Below are 27,932 nucleotides of genomic sequence, written 5' to 3'. Positions count from 1 at the left end.
TTGGTTTGGTTTCTTCCTTCCCGAAACTCGAGTTTTTCATCTCGTAAAATTAGGACAATCGACCGTACAACTCATACTGTTACAGACAATAATATACTGTGTTAGATTTAGGGATCACGAGATGGCGGCAGTTGTCTGCCGCACTCTCCTCCCCGGATCCAATTAAAATCACTGATAGTCTTGGACCAGCTGCTCTGTGATCGACTAACAAGTGGAAACTAGCCGCCTACTTGTCTTCAAAAGTAAATGGACTCGCCTACTACATTTGAGGAATAAAAGCCGATAGCGGATTTGTGGGATTGGACATTGATCTACGAAGTTTTGTATACATGATTCTCTCACCATGTCTAGTAATGGGATATTTACAATCCTTCAAACTGGAGATAAAGAAGCAGAAGAGAATGAAAAGTGGGACATCACCGAAGAAAGGAGAAAGGAAAAAGCACCGAGCTCAAAGTGCTGGGACTTAGCTGCATCAACGAAAAACATCATGCACTAATTTGAATATTGCGATTATTTATTGTACATTTAATATAACTATACTTTTGTAATTAAATAAAAATCAAATAAAGGTTTCTAGAACGTATTTATTTTTAATCCTTCAGAATGAGAAATTGGATCAATATTTTTGAAAATATCGTATTCAAAAAAAAAAAAAATCATATTACTAAAACCGATAAAATTACCGATCTGTTTCTCTACTGTTTCTAGCATAATGGAGCAACTACATGCATCACTTAAAATAGAAAATACAATGGCTTTACTGACAGAAATATTCGTCAACCGCTTTGTTGGTAGTTGTGTTCCTAGAGGTCGCCATCTGTATCTTTAAGTGTAAGAAATTTGTCACAGAGTTCACAAATTGCAATAAAAATAACTTTTACCTAATAAACTAACTACTTAGTTTGCATTGTCTTTGCATAATATTGATTATATAATTTATATATTTTAATATAATTCAATAAAATCCATATTATATATTTTAAACATTTTGATTTTAAATTAATTTTTTAAAATATTTTTGTAACATTTCCTAACACCAATAAATGAAATAGATAACTATATCTCATTTATTCCGATTAAAAGATTTTTAATCGAAATTAATTGCCATTCTGTTTTTCTATTGTTTCTAAGTTTCTGAATGAAATTTTATGCTGGAAAAATTTTCCAGGATTTCTCTTCGAATTCCGCTTTATTTATTTTATAAATAAAGGAGTCATAAAAGTTCTCGTATGAATATAAACTTGCTGGGTAGAAGAGTAAATTCGGAAGCTCAGCTACGCCATCCAGTCGCAGCTTCTTTCGGCCACCAGATAGTAGAATTTATTTCTCAGAGAATATCAATCAGAATTTTTTTTTGCTTTTAAGGAGTTTCAAGATATTTGAGCCAAGAAAGCGTTGCCTTCCACCATATGATGATTTATTAACTATTAATGCCTTTTGCTCTTGTAGGAGGAAAGTCAAAATCATCTACTCAATTTAATGACGAAGAATTATCCAATTACCTCGTTGAATTTTTCACATAGCTGACCTCAGCTGGGAAGATTTCCTCGCTAATTAAATTTGGAAGGGTAAGTGTAATTACAACGAGCAAATTTTATATGAAGACAGGGATGTGCAACGACACGCGACCAACTGTTGAACACGTTGCTGGTTATTTGAGACTTACAAAGAGGAGAAAATCTTACACGTATACCTAACACAGACGTGACATCTTTTAATTTTTTTTTTCATTTATCCAGTAAACCTTATTTCTAGCTTTATTAGTTTAGTAAAAACACTTAAGAAAATATGATCTTAGTAAGCAGAGACAGACTGATTTTATTACTGAGTAAGTGAGCTGCCTTCATTCATAGCAACAGTTCGGATGTATTCCTACATATGTTCAGTAAAAGAGTTATCTTAATAGTTTCACGAGTGTTTTCCCTTCAACCTACTGGTTGGTGGGATAATAATGTTATCCTATCAACCACTAGTTCTTAAATTATTAGAGAACGAGATGGCTTCCCACTGCCTTCTCTGTCCAATAGTATTCCATGTTTGTAGATGAGTGAGTGTGTTCATGGGGAGCCGGTTTGTCTGTTTTGTAGAACATAAAATCCTCCACTTCCGCATGAGACCAGAGAATTCACTTTTAACTGGAAAGCTCTGATAAAGATTTTTCGAATCCTTAAACAAGATTCAAGTCAAGGTCTTTCCAACCAAAGGGCTCCTTCGAAATCAGCTCAGCTAAGGAGGCTGAGCTACGATAGTTTCATCGTAGTTGGATTATCGTTTTATCGTTTTTATTGTAATTGGACCTCTTCTTGTCCATTTTTTTTATCTCAAGAAATTACTTTCCATTATAAAGATATTACGAAATAAATAAATAAATAAAAAGGGACAATCAACTTGTTTTCATTCAAAAAACTTGCTTTCCTGTCTATAAAGCAAACCTACCGCCCAGAGAAATATCCAATTCAACAGAAGTTGTAGATTATGGAAATAGAATTAATCTTTAATTTAATATAAATTAAATTAAAGATACCAAGAAATTATATACTTGGTTTAATCTTTCATCCAAGTGTAAGCAAACAAAGTTTGCGCCTGAAGTATCTTCCAGGACTGGGACAATTCGTGCAAAGATGGTATGACTTCACATCACTTGCCTTGGTATCCCATAATGCAAAGCACATCTCCTTGCGGACATGTATAATACTATGCATTATGGGAAGGGTCACTACCCAGACAGGTTTCGATCTTTATTGGGGTCTTTTCAGTGGGAGCCAGACCAGACCCAGAGGTGATACTAAGAATTGTTTTTTGGCTAGATGGGTGAAACTAGAATACTTTTCATATTTCCCTTCATCTGTAGAAGAAAATGTATGGATCCGGTGTTACTGAGCTATAATCTATGGTCTTGGCGGGATAACGGCAATAGCCGAGCCTCAATTAAAACTTTATTGGCTACAGCACTCCCATCCATTACCCTCTGTCCATTCACAAAAGCCAAAAGGAGGTAATACTACGGTTGGAGTAATGCAGAAGTCATATTTTCCTATACTTACTAAAAGGTGTCACAACTTATTATTAAATTACTCTGGATTTAAAAACGTTGCTGGAAGGTTTTACTCTTGAATTATGCTACAAATTAAAGATACTAAGAAATGATATACTTGGTTTAATCTTTTATCTAAGTGTAAGCAAACAAAGTTTGCTCCTGAAGTATTTTCAGGACTGGGCAATTCGCGATAAAGGTGTATGACGTCACATCTCTTGCCTCAGAATTAATTGCATTATATTAAGGAAGAGATGACATATACATTATTCATATTGTTATATATGATGTGTTTCCCTCTCATCTTTTCTATTTCAAAATCAATTTGTTTTAGGATACTGGGATAAGGAGGGTAGATGAAAGTTGTGGATTCTACGTAAGTCTCCATCGAGTCTTTATCGGACCATAAAAGATATGAGTCATATTTTTTCATCTTATTTTCCACTGTCCTACTTTTCTCAATTTCCATCTCCTCCCATTTCCTAACTTAGGATTCTGGTGCAAAGACGGGGGAGGGGGGAGAAGAGGGGTGATCAAGCGAACGTCATTTACAGGTACCGATCTATATCGGTGGCAATTTCACTAGGCGTCTTCCGGTCAGACACAACGTACAGTCGAAGTTACGTGATTCCCCAATCTCCACCTTATAGGGTGGCGGAGGGGTGGGGGGGGGCAGAAGAAACACCAATAGTTTATTAACTTGCCTACGTTGGTTTTCAAAACGTTTTTCCAAAGAAAAATGATCTTAGTACTGGTTCGACGGCACACGCAAAGCGACATTTGAGAGGGCGTTCGTGCTTCAAACAGTTATCATTCTTCTCATCGTCAGGGCAATCAAAAGGCCCCCACTATAATTTCACATCATTTGCCTCACTCTTACCAACCTATTAAATTGGATCGTTGTCCTCCGACACCAGTTTAGGTCACAGAAGACGTTATCTCTTCTTCTAAACCATCGAATTTACAACTCCAAAAGCGTGCTGTGAAATGTACTTCCAGACTAAATATAGCCATGGGAACACCCGGCAATGCACCTCGTTTGGGACTATTTTTCAACAGATGGGTGTTTATGTGCGGCTAAATGTCCTGAGTTGATTTATGACATTGCTGACGAGGGTAGGTCACGCTACGATAGTTCAGAATGTAATAATACTGTGGTTAACCAAAATGGTTAAAATCAACCACACTTTTAAAAATAACGGACGCGTATGCATTTGTTTGAGAAAGATTGAAACGAAATAATACTCGAAGCGATCCTTTCAAAAGCAAATATTGTCGTGTTTGTTTTTTTCTTTCTTTCTTTACGTATATATTTGATGATTTAGAAATTCATCCAAGTTTGAAAAATCAGCTCAGAGTAATACAATTTTCTTAAGCTGTGCGATTTCTTTTGCCCGAAATACAAGTAAAACGAAGTTATGCCGCAGAAAAAGTATTTAATTTGTAAGAGGGAAAAAAAAAGTAAGAAAGAATTTGTGTTCGTGGTTCGTGCAAAAGGAAGGAAGGAAGAGAAGTCTGTAATTCTGATTTCTGCATAAGTTATGCCGACAGCATAAACAGGTTTAAAGGAATCACTTTGTTTCTGTTGAATTATTCAAGGCTTGGCTAATATCTAGTCGTGGGTTATCGCTGACTGCGAGCAATCCATCACGCTATCCGACCACCAGAAAGAATAAAAAAAAGTTCGATATTAGGCGTCTCATTTTTTGCCTTCGACTGGCAAAGAAAAATCATTTAGTTTTATACTGGTTGCAGGTAGCGTCCGTCCGTGCGGGAAATTTATATCTCAATATCTGTTATCCGCCTTCGAGGGGCCTTCCTTTCACCGGCCCAACTTTCTTTGTACTTCGTAGCCTTTCAAATCGACAGCCGAATACAAAATATGGTGGCGCGTTTTTGCGTCCTTTCTGTGTGGAAATCCTGTGTCGTAGTGTCGACATATTGGCGGAGTGTATTTGGAACGTGGGGGGAGAGAGAGAGGGGGGAGGATAGCGACGGTTGTATGAAGAGAACGTGAGTGGGGACAATTTCCTGCCACTTCTCTGTAGGACTTCCTCTGTCGATCCCGCAAGTTTTTTCATTTGTCTCTCTTGAGTTCGCCTCGATGGAAATTTATAAAGAATCAAATTGTAAATAAAATTAAGCAGTTTATAAAAGATTTTTTATACAATTTTTCTCAAGTTTCCATCTAAATTTGAAAGAAAATCAAATACACCTTTTATATTCTATCATATCAAACTTCCTTATTTTTAGTGATTGTTCTATTTTGTTTTGGCAACAAAATTAGTTGTCATCGCATGATGTGGTGATCTAATTCTCATGCAGTTTTTGATCTGTTAGGTTTCTTCTGGAATGTTGTTGGGTGTGGGATGGTTGCCCGAGAAGGCCTTTCGGCAGGCTCCGTGTCGGTGGTACTTTTCCATGGAATTTGAGTGGTTTTGCTTTTTTGTTTGGGGGTGTCTGTCACTGAGTGGAACCAACGCTGAGTTGGACGATCTTTCGATCACTCGTTTTGAGTGGTCTGGAGGATCGTTTAATTTAATTTTTAGAGAAGGGTTTACTTACACAAATGTCGAAGAACAATCCTTTTCCGTTAGGAGCAGAGCTGCGTTTGAGTACAAGGGAAGAGAGTCGTTAGAATACGAGAAAACCACAGGACATGACAAGCTCAAAAATCCACTTAAGAACTCACAAATGTGTGCATTTGCTTGACATTTAAGACCGCTAAAACCTATCGAAAATATTTGCATCTACATTAATAAATAGAAAAAAACCTCCGTTCACTAATTTGTCACCGAACTGTGAATAAGGAGATCGACGCTTTTCCCAAGTAGATGGAAAGAGAACTTTATATTTGTTAGTATTCACTTATTTTTTCGTTTTCTTCTTTTATTTTTCTAATATAAATGTTAGTTGAAGTCGACAATCCCATATATCATAACCTTATGCGACAGCATTAAAATGCAATCACCCAACATGATTGCAAATATATGATAACACTGAAGAAAATGTATTTATTCCACAAATACCTTTAAATACTATTGAAGTGTCCTTTAGAATTCAAAACATCTTTCAAAAATAAAAAAAAAACTGCTACCCTATTATTTCAGAAGTAAATTTCAATAAAGTCAAATGACTGTTCACACTAAATACTGATTTAATTGTATTTTTTCCTATAATAAATAAAACTGATCCAAATTCCTAAAAAACATCAACTAAATTCCAATTATAAATAAAATACATGGCCATAAAAATTGAGCCCTGAGAATTGTTGATTAAAAGGAGACCAAATTCTTTAATAAAAAAATTACTAGAACATAACACGTAAAATCTAAATTCGTTTTGTATATGCAGTTTTCATTTTGATACATCTAAATTCTCAGACATTTAAAAAAAAATCGTCACAAAAAAAAAAAACGTCTAACATTTAATTCTTAATTTGGTTACATTTATATAAATAATAGGTGTTTTATTTCATATAAAAATAATTTTTTATAAATGAAAGATTTTTCAGATTTATCTTCAAAATTTAATGAAATATATTATTTTAGTTTAGTTTATAATAATTTTATAGTAATTTTTAAAATATTTAGTTTTATTAAATGAAAAATGGAACTTTTTTAAGTCTTCATGCCTCCAATAAGCGTCAGTAGTACCGACGCCAGAATTCAAGCTCACAATCTGCTCGTTGTAGAGAAAATATGCTAACCAATCAGTCCACCAGGTAGCGACTGAAGGCCGTAGGAGTGGACTAAGAGCCCTTAATATGATTAAACATTAAAATAGCAGTTTGTGAGCAATATGTTCAGAGATATACGAAACGAAACGAATTTGTCTTTTTTTAGGAAGGAAAAAAACACAGTTTCTGGCGCGAAAAACTCATTAAATCCGCATGAGACCGGCTAACTCAGCCTCACTCGAAAACTCCTTATAAAGGTTATTCGCCTGCTAAATGGGATTTAAACCCGGATGTTTCCAATCAAACGGCACCTTGGATACCGTCTGAAGTACATGGCTCCAAAAAATTAACATTGAGGTAGTGTTTAGATACTGATTTTTATGTTCCGAATGCATGTTTTGTTAAAGATTATTAAGATTGTCCAGTCAGTGTGCGTCATGTTGCACTATCGCTTCCTTTAACTGAGTCAAGTAATGATTATTATATAGCACGAAGGTATTTCGTTGCATTTCTAGTTGACGTGTTTCTGTGATTTCGACAGAACTGCGTCCGTATAGACAGTATGACGTTTCCACCCAATGTCAATTGAAAGCAAAGCCATTGATTGGTGCCAGAGCATCACCGTACCGCACAATGTGAGTGTTACGGCAAACCAGCAGGAAACATTTCTCGTGAGAGCTTGTTCAGATGAGCTAAGTAATTCTGTAAGCCATCAACGGGTTGCGCGTTCGCTACAAAGCTAGCCGGACATCAGGAAAGACTAATCACCTGGCCGCGATGTAGGATGGCTCCTTCCGGTCCAATCTGTGTATTAATTCGCACTCCGCAGGATCTGTTGAAATCTACCTCTGACACCGCACAAAGCAAATAGTTAGGCTTTCCAGTGAATGCAGATAGATATTATTCGCATAGACCAGATAAATATCCTTATCATTCTCAACATTCACCTCTGGTTACCATAGAAACCGTTCGGTGAAATTTTTTTTTATTGTTAGTTTCACGCATGCGCTTTGGATTCAACTTTCCGGTGTGTATGTGTTCACCAATATCATAGGTGGCATTTTTGCAGATGTCAGTCAATCGTTCGTATCTAGTTGTGTGCGTTTGTCAGAAATACGTCGTACAATGCACGATCTCTAGTGGAGGGTTGGGTAGACCTGTCAATCCATATCAGAATGTTGTCAGAAGGAATCAACGTATCCAGAAACGTTTTTTTTTATTTTCTTTTTGTGGCTCAGTTGCAGACCTTAAACCATCTGCCTTAGTCTGGTAATAGAACTGTCGACTTACTTGCTAAATTCAATCAGCAGAGGTCCTCGTAGAGCAGAGCGCGCATATACATCGTATAATCTGGTGGTATTACATTACGAGACGACTGCTAATCTCTCTCTCTTGCTATCTTCTTTCAAGAGGAGTTAGTCTGTTACGTGTCCAATTTAGCGTTGTCTCTTGTACGATCGCGTGCTAGAGATGTTGCAATCTGCATAAATGGATCATGGGAAATACCCTCGCACTAAATTCCCCTTACGAAGTGCAGCTAAATTGAGCATACACTTTCTCATTATTTAATTTCTCCATTACTGGTAATCTTCAATCTCCTTTATTTGTCTTGTGGTCAAATGTATGCTATCTGATTGGCTTAGGCGATGTGCAGCATCGTAGAACGTACACAGAGATCAAAAGTGGCCAGGAAATAAATTGCATCTACTTGCTATTGTAAATGATGCTGAAAATGCCAGAGAAGAACCAAATTGAGAAAACTGTTGTCACGAGTCCTTAGGGAACCAATCAACACTTTTTACCGTATCTACAGTAACTGAAGCATCTCCAACAAGCAGGAGTTGAAATTGCCAACATCACGTAGGTCGGTAGTCTCAGAAGGTTAAAATAAGGAATCTACTGCTGCATGAAAAAAATATTTGAAGCAAGTTATGGTTATTTCAGATTGGCCATTTCATGACTAAATCAATAGATGGTCTCCAGATGTCAATGGTGAATCTGTGGAATGGATTTCAACGCGGTTACAAGAAGTGCAGTTGACGATTTCAACTCCAACAAGCAGGAGTTGAAATTGCCAACATCACGTAGGTCGGTAGTCTCAGAAGGTTAAAATAAGGAATCTACTGCTGCATGAAAAAAATATTTGAAGCAAGTTATGGTTATTTCAGATTGGCCATTTCATGACTAAATCAATAGATGGTCTCCAGATGTCAATGGTGAATCTGTGGAATGGATTTCAACGCGGTTACAAGAAGTGCAGTTGACGAGGGGGGAAAAAGATGACTGATTTAAAAAGAAAATATTCTTATCCTGAAACTATTGAGGTGCATCTAATCTGATGAATAAGTGCATCGACTTGAAGATATCATTCGACTTCGCCTCTAGAAATGGGGCAATATTTAGAAGGTGCAATCTGAATGATTGGTTAAACACACAGTATTATGTATTTAACGTTTTCAGTTAATTTATCGGAACACTACTCGCACTGCTTCCATATAAGTTCCTGAATCTACAGCAGTAGATTCCATATAAGTTCCTAAATCCACCTCTTCCTGTGTTCTTTGCAATTGGATTAGGGATTGTTTCGGATGTTGGGTAGCTTCCTCGTTTCAAATTACCCCATTAATGCCTAAAGTTTCAAATCACGGTCCCATACATTCTCAATGGGGTTCAGATGAGGACTTTGTGATGGCCAGGGAAGACGATGGAAGTCGCTGTCATGCTCGCTGAACAATTCTTGCCCATTGGATAGTAGCTTTGTCGTCCACGAAATAACCTTCACCTGCTGGATGCAAGTTCAACACTGCAGGACGAACTTGATCGGCAACAATGTTCACATATTCCTTGAAGGACCCCCGACCTTCCAGCAATATCAGGAAACCCAAGGCAAAATGAGTTCGTTGCTTCATGGGTCTCCTGCCAAACTCTCTGCCTATCGTCTGTGCAGAACAAGGTGTACCTCATCACACCACGTGACCTTTTTTTTACCGGTGTCCAGTTATTGTGTTCCTGGCACCACTATAGACGAACTTTTCGGCTCTTCGCAGAAATCGGTGATTTCCATATAGGCATGCGATTACCAATACCGATTCTCTTCAATTCCCTACGCATAGTTTGGTGAGCTATTGGTCGGGAACAGACTTCATTGAATGTTTCGACATTGCAGCATGAACTTGATCGGCAATAATAAAGAACACAGCACATCTCTCTCTTGCCTTCAGTAATTCCTAGGTATCTCCAGACAAGATTAAACTTCATGAGCTTGTGATTGAGAATGGAAAGGCCAGACATATACTTCTGTCCTTTCCATTCTTAAACACAAGACATCCGCATCCGTTACCAAAAAACGTGGTCCCCTTTTCCACCCAAAATACTGTTTCTCGTTGGTATATCTCCTAGTTAACTGTGCAGATCCTAAATGTTCCCAATTTAACACTGTTCCCATATTTATTGAAGTAATGCACCAAAGCTGCCTAAAAGGTACTTGATGTGTCTAAAAGCGAGCAATCCAGTCCGTTAATGCATCCCCCCCAACGACATTTTATTTGTGATTTGTGAATCATAACACAGGGCCCATTAATTTCCAATACCATATGTAGACAAGGATATTTGGGTTCGATTCAACTCCCGCAAAAGTCCTTGGATTTTTCATGAGATGAGATGAATTTAATTTTCTGGTGTGCTATCATCTTTTCATTTATTGGAAATATAAAGCTGAATAAAATATTTTATACTTAAAATTTGGGATAAAATATATAATTCATTATTATTTAATAAAATAAATAAATTTAGTCTAATCACAGTGGTAATGTTTATCTGTTTACAACCTTTCTTTGTTACGAGTTATATAAACAAATTCTCTAACCTTAGCAGACTGTTTCATAGTTAGTGACACATCGCATAACTTCGTAAGATCCATTTGATAGAATATTTCATAGGAGTTGCTTCACCATTTCTCCACTGTCATTTAAACATGTTGGAACATGGGCAGCTGCTGATCGATACATAGTTCGCCTTCCAACTGTTCGAATCAACAGTCTTGTTCTGGGATGAATTTTATCCGTGGTTTAAGAAATACATCACCTGGTCCCTTGTTTCTTCATAAATCATTTGACCCCACACGCTGCGAATGGAATTTGCTTCCTTGTAAATGGAGAAATTTACTGGCGGCCTGGTTGGTCGAGTAGAACAGCATCTCCTCCATACAACCAATAATCTGTGGATTTGAATCCCCCAGTTAGGCTTGGATGTTTCCGGATGTCCTTTAAGTCTGCAGCACCACTCATGTGCTGTAGATTTGTAACTCCTCGCTCGCGAGGAGGGCAATTAGTATATAAGAATTTCAGAACGACCACGCATTCTCTCAGAAATATTCAATTTTTTTTTTTCACATTAGAAAGGGAATAACTTTACCGTATTTTTTATAATAAAATCTTAAATAGGAATACAAACAGAATATTTTCTAAAAACTTTATCTTTTTTTTTTTCTTTTGAAATTTTGACTGAGAGAATAGGTGGAGAGGGTTTGAAGTTCAATAAAATTTTATAACGGACAAGGAGAGTCCAAAAAAATATGACATTATGAATGATGATTCTTCGTAATTTTTTATTGATTATTAATAATATAAAAAAAATAACAGTTGAGATTTTGAAGAAGTCGTAATGTCATCTTTATCAGACCCTTACGCGGTAGTTTCAATATAGCCTGTTCATGTAACTTGACATCATATTTAATCCTATCTGCATGGTCTGCTATGTTTGTTTGTAAATTGTGTATATTCTCTAATCGGCATGCCTGTTTTGCAGTATGAAAAACCCGAAATTCTGGAAGGGAAAAAAACCTGACACTGCAAAATGAGATTGGTTAAGCTCTTTTCGTTTATTCACATCCCAGACCGGATTTCAATCTAAGTCATCCCAAACAAAAGTTGTCGTCGATGCCAAAGCTACAGCGACTTCTACATATAAACAATAATTCTCCGTATTCTGCTGATTATAAATGTATGCGTGTAATTCCAGTGGGAACTGCTAGTAAAATAATGAATTCTCAAATTCTAAAATAATTGTTTTTCATAAAGGTATTTTAAATTGAAAACCCCAACAATACAGTTAAATCAGCATTTAACTCATGCGTGCAAAGCCATCGAAAGATGAGGTAACAATGAATCGCTTTTAATTGTTACGTCATAATTTCATCACGCTATTTCGTAACAGGATGTAATTCAATCCGATTTTAATTATGTAATGCGCAATTACATTATCCACGTGATTGATGACATCACAATGAACCACGGTTTTGAAGCAGGCGTATAAAAGGAATAAAGGGATTGTTGTAACATAATGGAATTCTGTTTTTTTTTTATTATTTTTTATATATATATATAACTCACGAGTTGCAACAATCAATCTACTTTGTTTCCGTATAGACTTAAGCGAACATTTTTCTACTGGGCTCGAATAAAAAGTATTTCTTTTGTTCGGAGCAGTGTTCTCCTCGAGGCTTATGATCGATACTGAAAATAAATCGCGTAGCTTTCATGTGAAATAGGCCACCCTTTGGGGAAAGAATCCTTGATTTGCTCAGATTGCTAAGCACAAAGTTTCCACCTAATTTCTTTGAGGATATTTAATCACTTCTACTTTCGTATAGTTTTGAAGAGAAAACAAAAGTTGCGAAGCAGAATGGGGAGGTGATGATTGCACCCGAAATCTAATTACCATTTATTGTTAAGAATTTCCCTCATTACACCCGAATGTGCTCACACTGCTTAATTTGATAGATTCGTATAAAACTTATACGGAATTAGCATCATAAAAAGGCCATAAGCGAACGCCTGAGAGGGGAAAACCCATTGAAGGTAATTCAAAGCACGGAGGATCCCTCGGATATTGTACGAAAGGGGCAAACAGTAAAGCGTTCGTGTAGTTTCCGAATCTATCTGTGCGTTTATCATTTAAAACATTAAGTTGGTGCTATGTCCGGTAAATTATACGTTCTGGAGAAAGTTTTCAAATAGCTATGAATCATTTTCGTGCATTCATTTTCCAAATGCAGCTGCTGCCACAGGAAGATGGAAATTCGGATCTAAAAATACGCGGTAGAAGTGGAGAACATACATCATGGGATGCATGCTGAGCGCAAACTGTTATGGGAAAATTCCATTAGCGTCTGATGTTATCTCTGCCTTTGACCACTCGGTCGCTCTGCTATTTATTTATTTATTTTTATCGTTTGCGTAATGCAGATTTTTGGCAAAAATCCGCATTATTTTAGTTGTTTTTAAAGATAATCATCTAAAATCATTTTATGATTCATTTTAATGTTCTTATTATTACCAAAGGATTGTAAGGATCTGTTTTAATATTTGGATTAACCACAGGATGGGTTTATTAAGCGCTGTCTTCCAATAACTCCACTTAACAAGTATTTGACGAGTCCAAAGGTGGACGTTGCGATGCTAGCCATTACTTCCACAAATCGATTTTTTTTTTTTTTTTTTTTTTTTTGACGCCAGCTGTCAAGGAAGCGTTTCTCTCGGTAACCTTTTTCCGGTCAGATCACGCTGCACGGACGGGTCTAAAACTTTTGTATTTCTTTGCAGCATTTTTATAAATCAATCAACAGCTAACGGAAGAGCAACCGTTCGCTTCTTAACACTTTTTTAATATAAGAAGAACGAAACAAGACCTTTCGGAATTTTGATGAATTTGAGGACAAGGTCAATTCAAAAGAATATGTTTTTTCCCAACAAATAAGTAAAGAACAAAAACTTCCATTTTCAAATAATATTATTTTATTTTTTACCTTTTCTTTATTTTTTATTGATTTTTTTTCTTTTTATTTTTTATTAATTTTTCCTTTCATTTTTATTTATTTCCTTTTTTTGTTTGTCTTTTAATTTATTTTTTCTTTTCTTTTCTTTATTTACAAATATCTAGTTACTGTATAGACATTACTATAAAATAGTTAAAAAAAGGCCTACATCTTTTTTTAAAACAATTTATTAATTCTCCTTTGTTATATTACTTAAAAATTGCCTTTCTCGTGTCCACTCAGCGGCTGTTTGTTTCAGTAAAATTATATTGTACTCTCGACCCCAAACGTTCTCCATTTTACATAAGAATATACTATTCCTTAAACTAAATCATTTAGTCAAAATTAAAAAAAAAAGTGAAAAATATAAAATAAATAATAAAGTAAAAAATAAAATAAAAAAAGAAAAAGTTGATGTTATTAGGTACTTCTAAATTATCCTGAATTATTATATAAAATAGCAGACTAAAATTTTATCTTTATATATATAAGCTAAATTTATCTTATATATATTATTTATATAAAATTATATTTTATTCTATAAAATTAATATTATTTTATTAAATTTATCTTTTTAAATTTAATTTTTCTTTTATATAATATGGCAAATCTAGTTCACCTTTTTTAAATTAAGCAAACTTATATATATATATATATATATTAAAAACATGAATTTGATTTTAAATTGGAGAGTGAATCAATCGACCGTGAGATGCGGTGATTGATTCATTCAATCCAATACTCTTGGAGGGTAATAGATGGCACTGTTGTAGCCAGTGAAGTTCTAACTGAGGCTCGGCTATTGCTGTTACCCTCCTGCCATGATCATAGCTTTAATAGCTCAATAACACATTATTCCTACACTGTCATCTACAGATAACGGGGAAGATGAAAAGCATTCTTGCTTGGCCCCTTTAAGCCAGTCCTTATCCTTATAAGGATAAGGATTTTAAATTGGGCTTGGTAGGATGGTTGAAGATGATAGATACAGCATTACCCTTGGAGGATAATGCTGTAGCCAATGAAGTTCTAACTGAGGCTCGGCTATTGCTGTTACCCTCCTGCCATGATCAGAGCTTTAATAGCCCGATAACACCTTATCCCTACACTGTCCTCTACAGATAACAGAGAAGATGAAATGCATTCTTGCTTCGCCCCTTTAAGCCAGTCCTTATAAGGACTATAAGGATTTTAAATTGTTAATGACGTAGTTCGTCTCTAGGTGACTGAACAATTAATATTCTGACAATTTTATCACTATACAGTGTGTAATTTTAAACTATAATTATTGGAAGAACAAATCACTAGCTATAATACATAGTCTATAAGAAGAACCAGGATTCGACCTCTATTATTATTCATTGGTTTGTTTAATTTTTGAAGTTGTACTATGAACTTTTATGTTTAATTATTTATTTAATTTTTAACTTTATTTATTTTATGTATTTCTCTTTTTGGGACTAAATGATTTTTTGAATCGGGTGATATAAATATGAATTAAAAATGTCATCCTTAGTTTTCTCTTGTCCGGAAACTTGGATTTTTAATCCCGAAAAAGAGATGTAATATATCGGCGACGTTTACTCTTTATTATATAAAAGACAAATACGAAATTTTGAAGGATGCAAGCACACTATTAATGGGGAAAAGGAAGAGGGGAAACTCGTGAATGCTGATTTGAATGAAAGCTGTAATCTTTGGGCTTGGGAAGTTTCAAATAGTCAGAGATATTAAAAACAGTGGCGATAACAGATGAATGGGGAAAAATTGTTTGATTGGTGATTCTAAATCTCATGTCTGAATTTATTTCAACATGCCAAAATAAATAAATAAAGATAAGAAAAATCATGTAACAAATATTCGTCAAAATTTTATTATATTATACCGAATATTTTATTTTATTTTATTTTTATTTATTTTATTTTTTTATGACAGACTATGGAAATGACGTTTTTGGTATTCCTAGTAAAAACATTGAAGGTTCTGCGATAGGGACAGCTTCGGAATATATTGACGCATCCTTAAATAGGACAGATTTAGATTTGTGCAGAGTAAGTAGTTGTTTAGATAAGAATTAACGTCTATAACGGAAGAGAAAGTAGTCCAATGCTGAGCTAAATGTCAAAACGTGATGTCAAAATAAGCTGGAGATTTTCATGAATCCCAAGAGGAAAAAGATTTCTCTCTCTCTCTCTCTCTCACACCCACCCACCCACTTTTTTAAATACTTATAAACAATATTTTTCTATAAATGTTTATATAAATGAAACTTTGCTTGCATCACGTCGCATACTAAAATATTGTCTATCTCCCCCCCCCCCTTCTTTCTTGCAATATAGCAAACGAGAAAGAGGGATAAATTACTATGATCATTACGATCTGTGGCCAAAGAAAGAAGCCCATCAATAAGAAAAACGTCAACACCATTACAGAAGCCTAGTGAAAAGAACACACATATGATGAGTCCTCACAAAGGAAACTGGGCCATGACTAAACAAATACAATAAGATGAATGCTTGTGTAGAGGGATGGTTCTGCCAAACTTCAAATATCTCAAAAGTTAACAGGTTTTAGAGTAATACGCAGTTAAATGGGAGGAATCTGTTAGTGTATAAGGTGACTGGAAATGCCTTGCTGATTATGCAGAAAAAAATGCAATTGAAAGTATGAGTATATTTAGACATTCAGTTGGTTTTATCCTTCATTATATCCCCCACCGACTCGATTCATCTCCTAATCAGCTCATTCTAGAAAGCAGAGCAACTCATCTTAGTACAAACATATCATCAGCATTATTTCTTTTCACATCCACTAGAGGGCGACATTAGCTGTTTATCAAACAATAGGAATCCAGTATAGTCATGATAATACAACGCATGCCAGAGAATTATAATAACACAATATCGGCGATTCAAAAGATGAAAGCATCGAACCCCATGACAAGATGTCGGAGGCCGAGAAAGACAAGGAACACGCCGTAAAAATCGCCATTATTATTAATGCGCTATTTTCGAAACGTCGGACGAACAGTTTGGATGAACACAAGGGAGAGCTTCTCTCCCCGGTGGGTTAAGCTTACTAATAGCATCAAGACCTCTAAGTAGATCCTCCCTAATACCCACCATTTGTCCCTTTGACGACGTCATTATACTTTTGGTGGCGACCTCCGCATTTTCCATTACTGCCTGTCGGAGAAATCAAATAAAGGAGCAACAATTGTAGGTTTGATCTGCCTCCGGGGAGAGGCTGACAAATGGCAGCACCAAGTAAGTTGTAAAGTGCTAGTTAAGCCTTCTCAAGGCGCTGGTGCAGGCCTGGCCCGAACAATGGAGAATCAAGTCATCGCAAACTGTTCTTCCGTCTCAATTCATTCTGCTAATGTCTTTCTCTCTCTCTTGCAGTTAGCCACCTGTACAGGATCTAACTCAGAGAGTTGAAAGAAGGCTCGCACTATAAGACAACTCCTTGTTCGTCACGCCAGAACAACCAACCAAGTCAGATCGTCTTCACAAATAAAGCAAAAGAAAAAAAAAAGCAACCGAGGTAGACTTCCCATGTGTGTCCTCTCTGCGTTTTTATCGACTACTCAGCTCGTCCTTGCGTTCTTGTGGCGTCTGCTTTAAGACTCTACTGGGTCCGATTGTGTCAGAAGTGATACAGTAAATATCCCCCAATCGGCTGTTCGCCCGATCACAACTACGTCTGTACTATGAGTGGCCTCCATAAACGGATTCAAAGTCTACTCCGTTCTCCGAATCTTTTACCCAATACGACCAATAAGGGACCACATTCCTAATAATTAGTCTATTTGAAACACAAAATGGTTGGAGCTGTCACTATACAAAAGGCAAGAGTTTTCCAAGTATTCTTAGTCGGTTGCTTAGCAACGGCAATAATGACAATCATGAGTTCACAGTTTGTGCCTCACTGACAGCTCAATCATTTTAAAATAATCACGCAGATTTTTATCTCCTGTCTTGAAGTTAGTCGTTAGCGTATTCTTAAGAATAGCTTAATGCTGGCTTTAATCCCGCAGATAAATAACATGCACAGATTTTTATAAGTTACCTAGAATGTACACGAAATTGTACACTATTTAAAAACCTTATCCTTATAAGGACCGGCTTAAAGGGGTGAAGCAAGAATGCTTTTCATCTTCCCTGTTATCTGTAGAGGACTGTGTAGGGATAAGGTGTTTTTGAGCTATTAAAGCTCTGATCATGGAAGGAGGGTAACAGCAATAACCGAGTTAGAAATTCATTGGCTACAGCATTGCCATCTATTACACTCCAAGGGTATTAATCACCGCATCTCACGGTCGATTCAATTTGCTTTTCACCTCACCATTTAATTTAAAAACACTGGGATTAAAAAATTAATGGGATTAAAAATTTCACTGGGATTAAAAAAACACTGGGATTAAAAATTTCATAATACAAAAATCAGAATGGTGTATGAGCATATTTTAATTAAACTTTGAGATTTTAGCAAAAAAAGTTTTATTTTTATTATATTTAATTATTTTATTATATTTTACTGTTTTATTTATTTATTTTTGTTTTTATCTTTTTAAAAAAGTTTATAAACCTCTAGTGCATTAGTACCCTGGGAAGACTAAGGATTTCTTGGTCATTTTTATTAATTTGTTGTATTTATTTATTTTTACAAGTCCTGAAAGCCTTCTCTAAAGTCCGAACATGAAACCTCTTCAATAGCAACGAAATTCATCTACTATCTACACATAAGCAAATGCAATGATCGTGTAGTAAGCTTTCTTGAGGCTTCCACTCTCCGAGACCCAGTCACTCTTGAAACACCATTTCCATCCACCTCCTTGAGGGTCTACCACTTTCTCCTCTTCCAAGAATTTTATCTTCTATTACTGTTTTGGGAAGTTCTCCTTCCATTCTTTCGATGTGTCCAAAGTATTTCAGCTTTCCTCCGCTAATGTCCCTGAGGAGTCTCGTGTAACACACATCGCCAAGGCAGCGATTGTTTTTTCTCTCGGAGTTCTTTAGGTTCCATGTTTCACATCCGTAATTCGCTATTGAAAAACCCATCTGCATCCAAAATCCTCAGCTTTGTTTCCTGAAGTGAGAGACCAATCTTTCCAAATTTAAGTTTCGCTATTGTCCATTTCCTAATCTTCTTCTGATGTCTTCTGAACAGCAATATTTCCTACCAACAGTCGATCTTAGGTATACAAATTTGCTGACCGCCTCAGTTATTGTTTTAGCTAAGATGCACTTGTTTCTCATGACCTCCCATTTCTATATTTCCTTCAAGAACCATAATCTTTGTTCCGTTTAAGTCTTCTGGTCTTGGTGATCTCATTAACTATCTCTCGAGTATTCATCTTAGCTCTTCCATGAGGAGTATTGTGTCATCAGCATATATCAGATTGTTCACCCATTTGCTACCTACCCTTTCCTGTCTTCAGCTCATCCAATGCTACACGCATGATCTCCTCAGCGTAGACAGTAAGCAGGTGAAGAGAAAGTGGGCATCCTTGCCTACCTGAAGTTAAACTAACAACTGTTTTAACAGTGGCTTTTTGCTCACTGTATAAATTAACTATCAACCTGATAATTTGTTGAGGAAAACCCATCACTTTCATTATCCTCACACATTCATAAGCCTTTGAATAGTATAAGAGCACATTCCTAAAGCAACTCTAAACCCTCTTTGGCTAAGGCAAATAATGCGATCTCTGATACCCTTACTTTTCCCGAAACTAGTGTATTCCTTAGGCATATCAGCCTCGACTTTGGCCTCGATGCTGTTTAGAATAATCTTTAGCAGAAGATTTCTTGCATCGCAGATTAAACTAAGAATTCTATAATCTTTTCAGCCCTTGATATCCCCATCTTGTGTACCTCAATGAATACTGACTTCTTCCATCTTCTAGGCCATACTCCTGTCTGCCACATCCTTATAATCAATCCATGAAACGCACGAATCCCTCTATCACCTGTGTGGATTCCATCTTCGAGTTCAGCTTTATATTTTTTTTATTAATCTCTTTAACCGCTTTTTCCTCCTCTTGCTTAAGTGGAGATGGTTCCAACTGGACATTTCCCCGAGAACTGTACAGATTTCTTCTGTACAGTTCCTGAGCACATTTTCCATCTGTTTTTGATTTCTTCTTCTCCATCTTTGATAGCATTCACTTTAACTTAAACTTGTGCTTAAGGTCGCGAAATAACCCAAACATGAACTAAACATAAATCAATCCATGCCCACAAAGGGATTCGAATCCGGTCTATTGACTGGAGAGCGAGTACGTTAACCAGTCGACCAACCATGACAGCAAAAAAGAAAATCTGATTTAATCCTGTTGTGGGATGAGAGATCTTGAATCCAAATAATAATTGAAACAAGTCTACGTCATCTTAGATTTTTGTCGTTTAATCCATGTTATGAAACGAGGTATTGAATCCAAATAAGGATTGAAATAAGTCTGGAGAGTCTTAGATTCAGTGGCGCACCCAGAGGGGGCCAAAGGGCCCTGGCCCCATAGAAAAAGGAAAATACAGAAAAGTTTCAAACATCTTTACCTAATTAAAATTAATGTTTTTTTTAAAATTTATGTCGTGTCGTGTCGTCTATTTCTATACTACTTATAAATTAACAATCATTGCAGATGCTCAGTCATAGGTCGTATACGATGTATAGTGTGTATTCTCAAATCGTCTACTCAATCTCTTCCCCCCCCCCCCCAAGATTAAATCCTGAGTGCGCCACTGCTTAGTTTGCTATAATATTTTATGCTCTTTAAATTCTTAGAATACATAATTTTCTCGTTATATAAAGCTGAAAACTGGAGATGTATGATTCTCATAGGAGCCAGTAAATGCAAGCAATTTTTTCTTTTAATAGGATAGTACGTGAGTACAGGGATACTGCCATCCTCCCTCTGTTCTTATCCACAATAATGGTAAAGGATGTAGAGAATAATAAGTCGCCTAAAAATAGCCAAACAGACAATTGGTTTCCACTTGCCTATTTGGTTACGATCCTGCAGAGGGAAGCATCCAGTACACTCTTTAAGTGGAAGAACAAGTCGTTGATGTGTTTTACAGCTGAAGAAGGATAATTCTTTGTTTTTTTCTTCTAAATCTCGCTCACAAAAAAAAAAAAAGCGAAGAAGGGGTAATGATAATGCGCTATCTTGCTCGTTAAATTCTGATTCTTCTAACGACATTATTGAACGACTTTGCATTGCATTCTTATACAGAATGATAAGTGCCTCCAAAAAAAAAAGTGATTGTTCTGTTCTTTTTATTTGCTTTTTTTTGTTTCTCAATTCCTCTTTTAGGAACTGGATATAATGACTTTCTCCTATCATGTCAGGTTGGCACATTCTTGCAGATAACCGGCCGATTGAAGTTTCTTAAAGCAATAAAAAACATTGAAAAGGTGACAGACGAAGAAGAAAAGGGAAAAAAAAATCTCAAACTGTAAGCCGTCGATGTTTGCTCATTTAAAAATGCGAGAATAGAAACGCGCAGGATAGAAAAGCATTTAGCAAATCAGATCCTAACTGATTAAATATCTTCGAGGCTAAAACGATTACACCTTTCATTAAGAAGCAGACGACAAAAAAAAAAAAAAAAAACTGACCCGACTATTCACGTGCTTGAAATGAACATCAAATGAAATTGAAATCTTTTTTTGCATCGCGCGAGCCACGTGTCGCACGCGATTCATGTTTTAAAAAGCAGAAGATAAGACAAAATTTTCAATAATGGGTAAAGCATTGTTGTGCATGCGCGGTAATCGCAACTTTTCCAGGAAAAATTTTCTCCTTTATAATAAATCCCAACTGTTTAAAAATGTTTATTTACTGCTTCTTTCATTAACGGATCGCATATCTTGATTTAGAAGCGATTAAATGGAGCAATGCATTATTATTATGGTAAAGAATTTTCCAAGAGTTAAATAACTGCGGCCAATATAATCAGCGGTGATAACGATGAAATAAATATTGATGAGAGGGGTTAGAAGACATTCATTACTTTTAACGAGAATGGATATCAGGTGGAGAAAAATGGAAAATGAAGCATAAGGCGTCCGAGAAAGAAAACTGAACACGGTAATTATGCTTTCGCAATACACCTTTATTCGTTTATACGGCGAAGTATTGATTTTTCGAGACAGTTCGAGAAAAATCAAAAGGGTAGAATAACAACGGGGAAAAATCCCCTCCCCTTCATTCTCGGATCGTGATTCGGATTACGGTGTCGACTGTAAACAACACAGCATATTTTTTTTATTCTCTCGCATTTCAGTGTGCTGTTACAAGTTTAATCTGTTTACCATTGACTGCAGAAATTAATCTAAACTAATGCTTGTCGGAATTTGTTGATTTACGGTAATCTTTTAACACGCATTCCTAATTTAAAAAAGTCTTTCAGACCTGAAATATTTATAATTTATTATTATTAGAAAACCCCAAAAAACTTTGCAGCTCATAGCTGACAAACTTTGTGCCACATGGTATACGCAATCAGAACCCAATTGTTGGAAACTTGGACGTAAACGTCGGTCGATCTTTAAGTCTGTTGACATCGTACGCATGCTGAATACACATTATTTCCGTAACATTTTCTATCTTAATCAATCAAACAAACGAAGAGCTGTTATTTTATAGAAAACCCAGCTGCGCAGGGTTAAAAATTTAAGATATATTTCATCGTCTAATGTGAGACCACCGCATTGCTTACTAGAGGCCAATATAATGTTTTAAAAGTGCCATGTTTGGTCTGTAGAGGGCGCTTTCAAGATAATCTTACCCTTAGCTTACCGTGTCATAAAAATATTACTTCAGTTGAGTTTCATTTTTCTCTCTTTATTTTTTTAATTTTTTTTCTATAGTGAACAAATAGGAAATTGTCTTGTATGAATTATTTACGTTAAAAAAAATGGGACCTCAAGAACCCTTAAAGTGTTGCTTCTATTACCTTTTTACATTCATACGTTTGCTAAATAAATAAAAAATCTGGAAGAGTCATTTGATACGATCTTGTTTGCCGACTTATTTGGCTGAGACAAGAATTTGCATCCTGGTGTATTTATCCCCTCTTTTGCAACATGACTAAGAAAAACGGCCTCTTATCGCTTCCCCCATCCCCGTCTCTTTCTTTTCCACTTTTAATTTCGCAACAAAAGAGGCCGCGAAGTGTTACACCCGCCAAGCAACTTCTTGTGTCGATAATTTCTTCCATTTCGGTGGTAGTGGAGCAGAAGAGAGAGAGACAGACTGATTGATTTCTATCTCTTGTGAGCCCAAGCCAGTCGACAAACTAAATCGATTTTACGTCTCTACATACATAAAGATAAAGTAGCTCCATCCTCAAATAATCATAAAAAAAAAAAAAAAAAAACATTTTCTCCTATGTCGAGAATTGGTGCTAGCGAAAGTTATTTATTTTGGCTGAATTCAACCAGCTACTTCGTTCTGTACATTTTCTACATGAGTTCAATCGTAATTTGTAACAAAAGAGAATAGAAAGAAGAAAAAAAAAAAGAGAAAAACAACTCCAATTCTGGAAGCGAACACATGACTTTTCTACGACAAATATTGGTATGCATGCAGGCACGGGAGATTCGTATTGTCCCTCATGAACTATTCAACAATCAACTATTAAGTTTAATTAAAAAAAAGATGAATTTCGTGGTCAAACAGATGCTAAATGTGATTGGCTCAAAGACCAGACATTGTTGCCAAGCTCCTGGTCTGAATTCCCTTGGAATAATTGAATGTCACCACTTGTAAAATTACATTTCCCCCTTCTCAAATTGCTAATCTAAACGGAGTAGGCCTCGTACCACCATCTTCATCCATATTACATGCAGCTGGAACTACTGCGTTGTAGCGAAGTATGTGGCACGCAATAGAGACTATACTGGGGCGTGTGTGGGGGGGGACAACTGCGGCTGGTGAGTTATGATATTTCGTGCGTACCCATTATTCTTGGCAGCCGAAAGGAGAAGACGTGACACTAGTTAGGACAGAAGCGGAAAACAAAGGGGGTACGTACACGGAAGGAAGGAAGAGGTGATTGCCGAACTCATCTAGGTCATTCCGTCTCTAGGTAATGCAAACATTCTTTCTGACGTCATCGACCAGTCTTCTTATGGAAATACCGATAGGAGTGGTGGATTGCAACAATGCGTTGTGTTCTCGAGACGGTAGCACGCGGCCAAACTGAATGCGTTTTATTCTTGTCAGTAGAACACGCGCAAACAATGAACTTCGTTGGGAACACGAACGCATCTCAACAATGTACTCTTTTCGAATAAATGAAACACGACAATATGGACAAGGTCGAACAATATCAGCTCGCTGGAGGAATTCAATAGACAAGATGCCATGTAATGATGTAATAATAATGGTTCTTTTGTCATGGAAACACTTGCCCAACAATAAGGGTCTTTAGGGAAATTGGAACCGGTTAAAACAATGCAGCTTTGTCTTGGTTTTGTCGACAGGCTTATGGCGTCTTGTTTGAATAGAATAAGTAACTGATTACTTGGACAACTGTTTATTATAAATTTTCATTTACCTTGTTAAAAATTTTGCTTGTTAGCGGGAATGTTAAATTTATTTTTTATTTTTTATTTTCAATTCCAAATTGAAATTGAAAACAATTGGTCAAATTGGAAAAATTAAAAAAAAATATAATAAGAAGTCGACATTACCACATCTTTCTTATTCTTCTTCCTTTCAAGAAACCGAATTTTCTGAACTTTTAAGTTGAAGCCAATTTATTTGTTCTCAAAGTGGGGGGGGGGGTGGCAGAACTTTCTCTCCCACCCGTAAAATAGATAAACAGGGCTAGAAGATCGCATTCAATTGACAGATATAATTACTGGTACAATAATTCTAAATAAATTCAAAATAAATCATCCTAATTAGTTGACATCTTGATATTTATTACACCGTTGCTATCTGCGTGTGTGTTTTGGGGAGGCGAGAGATATACCGTATACTCACTCATCAGTGAGAGATATCCCGTGATTATTTTGGTATTAGTTTATTAAAAAACATAATTTTGTTATATGTAATAATTATTATCAATCAACTACCAGCCTAATTTAGAGCCTCTGTAGCTCATTCGGTATAGACGAAACCCTTTGGTCGGAAAGACCTGGGTTCGATTCCTCTCAGTGACGTGAGTTAGCGGGCTTATAGGGAGGTAGGGTTTTTTCACCCGGAAACTTTGGTTTTTCGTCCCCCATAACAGGCAAGCTGGCCCCGTGAACACACACAGATTTACATACTATCTCCTCCACATGAGTACCCCCACTTTTTCACGTCAATATCAAATATTCATATTGATGTGGAATCACGATAGTCAAACTCCCCCCCTAGATAGGAGATGGCACTTGAATGGGATGAGACCAGCCTAATTTACCAAGTGATTAACGTATCCACTATCAAACCAAGCGGTTTGAATTCTAAGGGGAGCATCGATGTGGGTTGCTTTGAGTTGGAAGATGAATTTAACTACCTAATCTGAGACCACTGCTGGCTTATTCTAGCCCTGAAGTACTTTGAAAAGATTTCAAGTTTGGTCATAGAAATAGAAAAAAAATTATCTCAATGCTGTTTGCAACTAACATGTCTGCAGTCTTTTGTGCGTGGGAGTAGCGTCAAAAGAACTGCACGTTAACTTGCCTGTTTGTGTGGTTGCCCTGGACAAAACCAACGTTTATTCCGAAACAGGGGCGACTCATGCATAGACACTAAGGAACTGCAGCAACCCCAATTTTTCTCGATATATAAATATATTTATTAATTTATTTATATTTCCTTGTAATATTTAATTTTATCGTCAACAATCCTATACAATTCTCTTGTTTTATATACAAAATAATAAAACTCCATCTTGTAGCACTTAGGAGAGCGCTAGCAGCACTGTGTTTACCACAGTGCCATATTGCTATGCGCGCAAGCATATGCACGTCATAGTCAGATGCGAACTATTAGCGTAATGTGGCACTGTCCGTCGCGCAGTTCCACTGTTGTTTATATGCAGTTTGCGCCAATAGTAGAGTGTTCGTAGTGCTTATCGTGTTTACTCCGTCTCTTTAAATATTCGGACATTACAATTAAAGAATTTAATTGTAATACATTCCTTTAATTACAATTAAAGAAATGGATTTTATTTTTAAGTAATTTTGAAGTATACCAAACTGTATAATTTTATCGATAATAAACAATATTTTTTCATGTTTAATTTTTCTTTATAATTTTTACCCTAATTTTGATATTTTATCCAAACACGTACACACTGTACTTAGTGTGTACGTGTTTGGATAAAATTCTATCCAAAGACGTTTCAATATGACCAGTCATATTGAAACGTCTGTAAATAGTGTGATGGGAGGTTTTTTTTTTTACTTCATACTTCATGTTAACTAGCAGAAAACATGTTAAACTTTTAAAAAATTCATTATTCTAATATATATTACCTCCCTTTTGCTTTTATAAACACTCTTTGTCTTGTTCCACAAGAGGAGGCAAGACACAAATTCAAACACAAACACAGAAAAACAAATTCAAAAAAGAAATCGGGAAGGTTATGAGAATTACATATTAAAGAAGCCCACACAACTCGCTCTCAACATGGCTGCTTGAAAATCAGAAGACACTGATAACATACAAATTGAGGTGTGTTCTGTGGGCTTCTTTAGTATGCGATTTCCCGATTTCTGTGTTGAATTTGTGGTGTTTTTCAAGAAAGCTTGTATTGTGGAACAAGAAAAGGGTCTATGAACACAAAATGGACTAATATAAGGCGTTAAAAGTGTTCCTAATAAAGTGGTTACCACGTGCAATCTCATTAATCACAGATATCGTTTTGCTAAGGATGACATGCTAGTGCTGCCACCTGGTGGATAACATAAGTAATATCGTCATAAGTCGAAATATTTCGCTGTTGCTGCGTATAAAAAGTAAATGTGGCCAATTAAGGTTAGGACCGTTCGTTATTTCAGTATTTATTGACAACTTGAGTCCCGGAATCAAATCTTACGACCATCGACGGATCGCAGATTCTATTTCAAAGCGACGTAAATTTCTTTAATGAATTTTATAAACGTCACCACTTTCTTCCTACTTTCTTTTTTTTATTCTCGCTATGCGCTGTTAGCTTTGCCTATTACCAATGACTAAATAATAAAAAAAAAAAAAAAAAAACGGAGTTCGTCTATAAAGTGTGATGTTACCGAGGCAGATTTAGGGGATGGCCCGCTAGAGAGAAGTCACGCGCAACCATGTGAAGAGTCGTAAAAGGACGACCTACTGGCAATTCAACACCACGCCAAGGAGTAAAAGTCATCCTCATTTATCGTAACTCTGGCTAACGAGCTTTATGCACAGATCAAGGAGATGTGTGGGTCTCGCGCGGAAAGAACGAAAAAAAGAAAAAAAAAAAACTTAGATAAAAATTTTTGTAGTTCGCCTTCAGGTACGGAAAGCCGGGGGTGGGGGGATAGAACGCATCAAATGTTAAAAAGAAATGCAGACATGTTTGAAAGCGTTCGCAGAATTCAGCAAACCGCGATGGAGCGAGTGAGGCTTCCGGGTGGATCTCGTTAGAGGGAAAGTTCTTTGAGATCAGCGATTTCAGGTTTTATTGTGTCGCTCTCCATAGGTCGACAGACGGTTCCGTGAGTAGTCTCAACGTGTAGATAACCAAGTCGCACTATAAAGAAGACCGGAGCTATTATGAAAGCTACAGAAACAATCTCTCTTCCCCCCCCCCCCCCACACACCACTTCCATCAGTTGACTGCTGTCCATTAAGTAATTGAGAGTCATTCACAGCAATGAGTGTGTTATGCGAGACATTGCGAGCGACAAACTGCATGCTTCTTATTACCTAAAGTGTCCCCCAAGCTCGAAGCGTACAAAGGAATCCAGATGAGTTCCTTCACCACTTTCTCCAACAGTTAATTGGTATTTGTTGAGTAACTGTAATTTCCTTTTCTTACGGCCATACTGCGACAATACTCAGTTGCTTCTGATTCTCTACAAGAGTAAACAAGAAAGAAAAGTATACTACATAAACGTTTACATATGTAACCTGGTCAGGTGTGAAAGAGAATTGTTGTTCTTCAACAATGTCATCAGATTATTGTTGTGGGCCAACGTTCCATAGATGGCATTGTTGTCGATTTCAATTCAGTAGATCTGGAAATGATCAGTACTACACTTTTTCACACCTTCCAAAGTATTGTTGTATTATTTCTCTGACGATAATTGTCTTTTAAAAAATCTTTCTAGCTGAAAAATACCACGAATTGGGTTAATGAATTCTGATAAGTATCTGTTATGCCAATCAGCAAAATCCGTCGAGTGGTTGAAGAAATAAATTCCAAAAGAGAGACAAA

Source organism: Typopeltis vanoorti, chromosome 7, assembly GCF_054136105.1.
Source record: "Typopeltis vanoorti isolate ZY-2024b chromosome 7, IOZ_Tvanoo_1.0, whole genome shotgun sequence".
Lineage (NCBI taxonomy): Eukaryota > Metazoa > Arthropoda > Arachnida > Uropygi > Thelyphonidae > Typopeltis > Typopeltis vanoorti.
Note: the sequence above shows the minus strand (reverse complement) of the source record.